We start from the raw sequence: 9,226 nt of genomic DNA, 5'->3' as shown, positions 1-9,226 counted from the left end.
AAAGACCTAGAACACACGGCCACGCATTCTCTCTCTAAACATCGCTCTTTTAGCTATAACGTCCATGACCGTGACTTCAAGGCGGGAAAAATATCTCAACAGTCCATCAAAAACGGCACTTGAAAGGCTCCATAACAAAGCCGCATGGGTCACCTAGAACCCCAACTATTGATTATTATATCCCCACGGATGTTCTACATCTACCCTCAATCGTTCCTGTCACCACAGAAGCGCTTATCGGTTGTTCTTTCCGCAGGCCAAACTCTCAACCAGAGCAGACCCGCTCCAAACACTAACACACAAGTCTATGGGGTAAACACACCTTTTCAACAGGGGGATCTATCATATCTTCTACACATCACAGGAACTCCACGGATGGGCTGCATCTTGACCCTTAAAGACTTCTAGTGCTTCCCAAAATTGACCTGGTACTCTCGGACACCCACAACCCAATAGCACCCCAAAAAGCAAAGTGCCTACTTTACATCGCAATTCACTACAACCTCAATTGACGTGAACTTAAAAGGCGGAAAAATATCATTCACCACACTTGAAGGCTCATTAACAAGACCTATGGGTCACCTAGAACCCCAAACTATTAATTCATTATGTTCCTACGGATGTCTACCCTACCCTCAACCGTTTCCTGACCACAGAACCTTATTGGGGTTCTTTCAGCTCCAAATCTTAACTCTCAACTAGAGCAGACCGCTCCAAACGCTAACACACAAGTCTATGGGGACACAAAGGTCAAACACACCTTTTTCAAAGAGGGATCTATTATACTTCTACACATCACAGGAACTCCACGTATGGCTCATCTTGACCCCTAAGACTTCTAGTCTTACCTAAAATTGATCTGGTACCTCTCGGACACCCACAACCTAAACAGCACCCCAAAAGCAAAGTGTCTACTTCTCCCATACTATTCCCCATAGGAATCAACGATGGAGGCCTCCCCATCACATAACAGACTCACAGACGCCGCATCCAAATTAAACAGCGATCTTATTGGACGAACCACTGCCATACCTCTCACATGGACACCGCATGCACCCCTCATGCACCAATAGGATTGGAGCTACCTGACAAAACCACGCCCCAGCTATTTTCCTATAAAAAGAGGAGCAACCCTCAGTCTCAGTACCACTTGGCCGAAAACACCTTGAAGACACTTCACCTGACTTGATGGAAGCTGGACCTCTACTAGTACACCTCATCCTGAAGGACCACCCCTGCTGAACGACTAGACCCCAGCTCCAGGCTACACCCCAAAGACCCCTCATCTTGACCAAGACTCCAACTGGTACCCTACACTCCAAACGAAGATTTCATCTCCACTGAATGGTAAAGCCCTTAGCTGCATGCTACACCCAGGATTCGAACTACATTTTTTTAAACGCCTTTAAATCCTTGCGATTTCTCCCCTAAAATGTAGGTACTCCTACATCACCGGACCCCCATCCCAGAGAATCTACGCCCTTTTTGGCATCTTTTCGACGGACCTTCTCAGACCTCCCAGACCATCGAACTCCAACCACACATATACCACACACACACCCCATTTTTTCGGTCCAAAATACGGCCTTTTGACCGTACTAGGACCTAGTGCACTTTTTTGCACCTTTTTCTCCTCCCTGCCACCTGATGAAGCCGAGTAAGGCAGAAACGCGTCGTGGCTGGGCTACCCCTAGACCCGTTGTGCAGCTGTAAGGAAGGCAGGTTCCACACGGACTTCGGGGGTACCTCCTTTTGGCTACTCATTTTTCTTTGTACTTTTCTCTCACCTTTACTTTGAGTTTTACATAGGGACACACTACAATGGAACATCCACAAGACTACATGGACTCCGGGCACTCTGATGGCCATTCAGACCCCCCACTACACCACAAAACGGGCCCAAAAATTTCGACGGGGCACAGATACCCACCTAGACCCTCTACCTACTTTAAAAAGAGACGCACAGAGGGGCCAGCCGAAAATAGTTTCGACTGGCGTCCGAGTCTCATTGTAGGAACGTCGTTTACACCTCACCTCAAGCCTCTTTTTCAGGCTCCCACACACCAGGAGACACATCCTGCACCAGTGGATTTTTTCACCCACCAGATAGAACCTCTCCACGGTTCTAAGAAGACTGACCAAACCCAGCCATCGGACCAGCATACTACTACACCATCACACCTAGGACGAAAGGTTATACCCCTTGATGACGTCCCCAGCTGGCCACCAGACACAACGGTCTACCCCACACCAAAGTACTCCAAAACCTCAAGGATACCGACAGGATACGCTACAGACCTACCACACAGATCCCCYCTCCCAACAGAACACCACCACCACACACTACTCCAACGGCGACCCAGAAAGGATACAGACGCTTGGCCAGATAATCCCTCACACAGGGACAGACCAAACCAACCACGGTCCACTTCATACAGGCCTGAACACTCCAGAGGTAAACCTAGGAGCAACACCTATTCCAGGCYCCTCTCCAACCCATCACCACCACTGGACACCCCAAAAACCTACGACAACATGGATAGGTATCGCATACCACAGCTACACACTCGGGGAACCAGCAGTCGCCTAAACCCGACCTCCAGACACTCCACGGTCCGTACCGAACGTACAGATCAGGTTGTACAGCACACCCAGCTCAGAAGGACACACTCACCCACCCAGCAACACAGGACCAATACCTCGAGACCTATTACCAACCCAAAGGGAACCAACAACCAAGCGGTACATCAGGTCTCCACTACTACAAAACTGTACTCTTCAGACAACCTGGTCTCACCATCCACAGAGGAATTGGTACAACCCAGCACTYCCAGGGAACCTCAGACCCCCACCAGCCTCAACACTACAGCACGGATACTCTCCAAGCTCATTAGAGCCAGACACCACCTAGAGGCTATCAGCTACTACCTCTCGGGGAGCAACCTACCCCCCGGATACATCCACAAAGCTAGAATACTGACGGCGGCTTTCACTCCATCAGGAGCATCTGGGACCACACTGGCAGCACTCTCATCGGCATCCAAACTCTGGATAGAATCAAGCCATYAGATTCTAGAACAGCACTACAGGGAGGAGGTTGCCAAGACATACACCTCACTCTGCAACACATCCTCATGCACCGACTGGCAGGAAGCATGGTACCTGGGTATTCTATGGGCCCAGAAGCTCCTTAGTGGACCTCTCCTAGACCGCCTACTCCAGGACATAAGAAACTCACTCCCTAACTTCGATGGTTACTGGCCAACCAGAGACCTTAGCCAATTTAAGCCACCYCTTACCCGAAGCCTATCTAACAGCGGGGACGAGGATGATACAACCATACCAGCTACGTACACAAGGAGCACCTCACCATCTCCACGAAGCAACAGACGCCTCACATCTGAAAGAAACCCCTCAAAAGAGGTCTTTACCCCTTCTCAGGAGTATTTGACGCCCCACACTACTTCAGAAAAAAACACTTCCCCAACCAAACACAGTAGAACAAGGAATCCCTTTACAAAAAGCGGCTTACCCCCACCATACCTGGGGACCCAGAGACCCGGCCATACCCTGACCAGGGTGGCACAGGGAGGGCTCCCTTCAGGGAACACAAAACCTCCTAAKCTACCCCAAGATCATACCCTGACCAGGGTGATTAAGGGAACGGAGCAGAGGCAGAGTGCTAAGGTGGCCTCTGATTTTTTAATGCCATCCCATACCCAAACCAGGGTGGGATTACATGAAAATCAGCTGGAACAGGTTTCAGCTAAGCTACCATACATCTCCACACTCTACTCAAAAGATTTTTTAAAACGACTGAAACCCTTGGTTGACCACTTACCAAAGAAGATAAAGTACAATCCTCCCCAATCGAAGGGGATAGAGGATACAATCAACAAATGGGCAACTGAAGACAAGAACTTACCCACCTTCCAGGATTTAACCATCAATCATCCAGCACTTACGGGACCACCACTCTCACCAATACACCCATCCAAGCCACCATCCCCACAGCACCCGTTGGAGATAAACAGCACAGAAGATGAGGCACTCATGCACGCAGCATCACAGGTGGAAAAACTAAACATCTCTACAACTACTTCACAACTCACAACCCTACACCAGGGTAACACTCAGGCTACCTCCAACCAACAAACCTCTCCACCTCTACAGGCACAGATGCCTCCTCAGCAAATTCCACGGAATCCTGGAAAGAGACTCTACAAATCCTGTGACTCCCCACCATCACAGAGGTCCAAAAAGAAACATCATTTACCTACGGACGAGGCCAGTACCCCCCAACCCTCCACCAGCAAAACCAGCAGCTGGGAACCATCAGCGACACCAACCCCACCCTCAGATCACCCAGCGACACCATCAGAGCTGACACCATTCAACTCAGTAGAAAACAGCCACTTTAGAAGAAATCCATCAGAGGGAAACAAAAATGGATGGAGAATCAAACCACTCCGACCCATTCTGATCATGGGGGATTCAAACCTCTGCAAACTACCCCTCATCTATTCGGACCAGACCCAAATCGAAGCWTATCCAGGAGCCAGGATCGAACACGCAGCAGCAATGCTCAAACTTCTCCTACCTAAGAGAGAACCCTTGGTRACAAAGGTAATKCTCTCCTTCGGCCTCAACAACAGAGAACAGGGGAACGATACAAAACACCGCGATAACATCTCCAACCTCTACTACACGGCCWCCTCAGCCTTCCCCAACGCYGAAATATTCATCCCACTGATCAACCACTCCGCAAAAATGCCACTTGAGGAGAGAATAAATCTGGACATCCTCAACAGATACATCAAGAATCACCAACACATCCCACTCCTACCAACAGCTGACTTCCACACCCTACAGGACTGTCTCCACTGGACCCCGAAGACAGCCACAGCCATCTGGAAATGGTGGAAACACCACACCACATAGCACATTACATCTCTTACCCTGACCAGGGGGAGAACAAACAAAATGGATGGAAAAGCACCCCTCTCTACAGTACACAAGACACCAACTAGAGGGGACCCGCAACCACAAGATCACCCTCCAACCAAACAAAAACCACTCAGTTGGAAAGAGTACAGACCCATACACACCCTTGGAACAAGAAGAGACCCACCAACACCACTCCCTACACCTTCCGATAAGGAACCAGAAGCAATGGGTTCTGAGGTGATAAACCTATCACGCTCCTTCACACCAACCCCCATACAGCTCAGCCTCCTACGGAGAGGCCTCACCTTTATCCCTACAACCAAAAACGGAGACCAGACCCGCACCACACTACAAATGGAAATCAACAAATATCACAACAAACTCAAAGTGGCCACATTTTTCCATAATCTAGAACCTAGAGATGGAGGGACTACAGACCACAAAGACAAACAACCACGACTACAGAGACCCTCGGGCTGGGTCCCCAGGAGCCAAGACTTACCTCCCTCGATAGGTAAAATCATTGAAAAAGACTGGAAAACTTTCAATGCTACCACCTTTTCCCAGGAACCTATCAACAACCTTACAAAGGAGGAATCAACAGCACTGAAACAACTTAAAAACAATTCCTCCATCATCATAAAACCAGCAGACAAAGGCTCAGCCATTATCATCATGGACACCACACAATACCTCCTTGAAGCAGATAGACAACTCCAAAAAACGGAATTCTATCGCAAAATCCAGGGACCCATCTACCTCCGATCCACAGCACTTATTAGGAGGGAATTAAAACAACTAGAACGAAAGAACCACATTACCTCCAGACAACTTGACTATCTCGCAGGCGAAAAACCCACCAGCAGCAGGAGCTTCTACCTACTTCCGAAAATCCATAAGGACCCCTCCTCTTGGCCTCTCCCATTTGAAGTCCCTCCAGGGAGACCGATCATCTCGGACTGCGGCAGTGAAACATACGGAATATCACAATGGATAGACACACACCTACGCCCATTGGCATCAAAACACAACAGCTACATCAAAGACACCCCCGATTTCCTCGACAAAATCACCAACACACCCGTAACCACGGAAGATTTTCTCTTTACCATGGACATCGAGAACCTCTACACCAACATCGAAGTAGAACCAGGCCTCACAGCTGTCAGAACCTACCTACTTAGATACCCACAACCAGGTAGACCTGATGACCACCTCCTACGTCTGCTTGAAATAGCACTCACCCGCAACGACTTCGAATTCAACAACAGTACCTATCTACAGGTCAAAGGAGTAGCAATGGGGAAAAGATTCGCACCAGCATACGCAGACATCTACCTAGCGGAATGGGAAAACACTGTCTACCCCCTATGCCCACTCAAACCATTCCGGTTCTACCGATACTTAGACGACATTTGGGGTATATGGAAACACAGCGCAGAAGAATTCCTACAATTCACCGCAATCCTAAACAAACACCACCCCTCCATCCACCTGACGCACGAAATAAACCGCTCCGAAGTACATTTCCTGGACACCATAACCTACAAAGGACCCAACCTCCTCAAAAAAGGCAGATTGGATACCAAAATGTACTTTAAGAAGACAGATACACATGCCCTCCTGCATGCTACCAGCTTCCACCCTCCACACACCAGGGGAGGCATATTAAAATCTCAATTCCTGAGATACAAAAGGATATGCACTCAACCCAAAGACCTAAAAACTGCCACGCACACCCTCTCCAAGGCTCTAATAAGAAACAGAGGATACACCCGATCAGCACTCAAAAAAGCCAAACACAACACCAGGAGACACACACGGAAAAGACAAACCAAAGAAAAGAACCAAATCATACCCATCATCATAACCTACAACTCACCAAGCTACCAGGTGGCGAACCGCATCCAGAAGAGTCTACGGTTAAAACAACTACTCCCTCTTCACACACCAATCCTGGCCTTCCAAAGAAACAAAAACCTCAAGGATTCCTTAGTACACAGCCATCTTTAAAGAAACATCACAAAGAACCAAAAAAAATAAAAAAWAAAWWAAAAACCACTGGACCCACGGACCAAGGATGGACCTCCTAAACCCCTCGAGGACCAACACCACCACCACGGGCTGGACCACCACTGAGGCTTTCAACACAACGGAGGAACGCCTGGACATACACTGCACCTGCACCTCACACACCCCACATCCCATACAAAAAATAGGGGGTCATTAAGACCACAAAAATAGACCTCCAATAGCACTATAGAGTTACCATGACCATGGACTCTCAATAAAAATTTCCTTTAGCCACTTTACTAGCACTATAGAGTTACCATGACCATGGACTCTCAATAAAACTTTCCTTTAGTCACTTTACTAGCACTATAGAGTCACCATGACCATGGACTCTCAATAAAACTTTCCTTTAGTTAAAAAAAATCTTTGGTTTCCTGGACTCAGGGTTACCATGACCATGGGCCTTGAAGAAAAGAAACAATAAACTAAAAAACATAAATAATCAAAATTACAAACAACAAAAAAAKCTTCACCAACCCACCATCCTTCCAAAATACTTTTTGTAGACACCCACCAGCACCCCCAACGGACGAGAACTTTTTTTCTCCAACTACTCTGGGGACCCCGACTTGGCTAGGGGATCCCCCCGCAGCGATTACACCCTAAGCGATTAGGCCCTTCCATACACCAAGCAAGAAGAAGGGATGAAATGGATTGACCGGACTCCTTCGGGACCTCTCGGGGTCCTGTTGGCAGACCAATCGGCTCAACGTCTCCACTCCACAAAATGAAGACTCACGTACCGCACTGGACGACTACCTACCCCAGTTTAGAATTGGATTGGCAGTATGTCCAGTAGCGCGTGTTTTCTCCGAGCGAGTTGGAGTTGTTTAAAAATTACGTAAAAAAGGTGCTTTGGGTGAGGCGCTGCCGCTGGGACCATCCCCGGGCCGGGAGATCCCTGGGGTGCCCAGATGATGTCTGGCGGAGAATCGGTTCCCACAGAACTATTATTCACTGGGGGAACCCTTACCCCGCCGCACTCAGCCTGGACAACCGATCCACTTTTTTGACCTTGACTACGAAAAAAATTCGCTGTCTAGGGATGACAGACCACTGGAGCACGCTACGATCCTGGAAGGGAGTAGCTTCACGGGTCACTGTCACCCGAACCACTGAATTACCTAGGACTGAAATGGTAGGGATGGAACACGGCAATCAACTGTAACTCCTGGCAGACGTACAACACAAAGGCCAGAGGTTGCTTGCCTGATCCAAAAAACCCCCGATAGACTTTCCAATACGTAGGACGGAACTCCTAAGGTGAATGTATGACAGCCGTGAAGAGGGCTTGCCTTCTGGGTTCTTATCTGCCTAAAATACGGGAGTTCAATTACTTACCACTCGACAGGGACACATGGCAACCAACTGAGGTCCGGACCTGCACAAGGTACGCAACTCGACGGTTTTGCCTGATCCTACGCTGAGTATACCCATACGGACCAGCTGGATTGGACTATACATGGGTTGATTCAGAGTTAGGATCCTGGAAGGGAATAACCCCTGAATTACACACATGATTGAAAACATCCAGGACCTAAACTGACGAACACGGAAGTAAATACATAGACAACGTGGAGCTAAAAAAGAAGGATCCGATGGGGATAACTCCTAGGTTGCACTATGCTTTCCACATCCGTTGACAAGCGACCCAGACATCATGACTATACCACTCGAAATGGACACATGGCAACCAACCGAGGGCCGGACCTGCATAAGGTACGCAACTCAAGGGCTTTTGCCTGATCCTACGTCGAGTCGATCGACAGACCTACCTAAACTAACCCTTACCCTAACCTTAACCCTAACCTTAACCATTCTAAAAACCTATACCTAACCCTAACCTTAACCCTAAACCTAACCACTCTAACCCTTACCCTAACCTTAACCCTAACCTTAACCATTCTAAAACCTATACCTAACCTAACCTTAAACCCTAAACCTAACCACTCTAACCTTAACCTAACCTAACCCTACAACCCTACCTTAACCCTAACCTTAACCATTCTAAAACCTATACCTAACCCTAACCTTAACCTAAACCTAACCACTCTAACCCTTAACCTAACCTTAACCCTAACCTTAACCACTCTAAACCTATACCTAACCCTAACCTTAACCCTAAACCTAACCACCCTAAAACCTAACCTTAACCCTAACCTTCTAACCACCCTAAACCCCTATACCTAACCTTAACCCTAACCTC

Source organism: Salvelinus sp. IW2-2015, unplaced genomic scaffold, assembly GCF_002910315.2.
Source record: "Salvelinus sp. IW2-2015 unplaced genomic scaffold, ASM291031v2 Un_scaffold5390, whole genome shotgun sequence".
In the NCBI taxonomy this organism is placed as follows: domain Eukaryota; kingdom Metazoa; phylum Chordata; class Actinopteri; order Salmoniformes; family Salmonidae; genus Salvelinus; species Salvelinus sp. IW2-2015.
Note: the sequence above shows the minus strand (reverse complement) of the source record.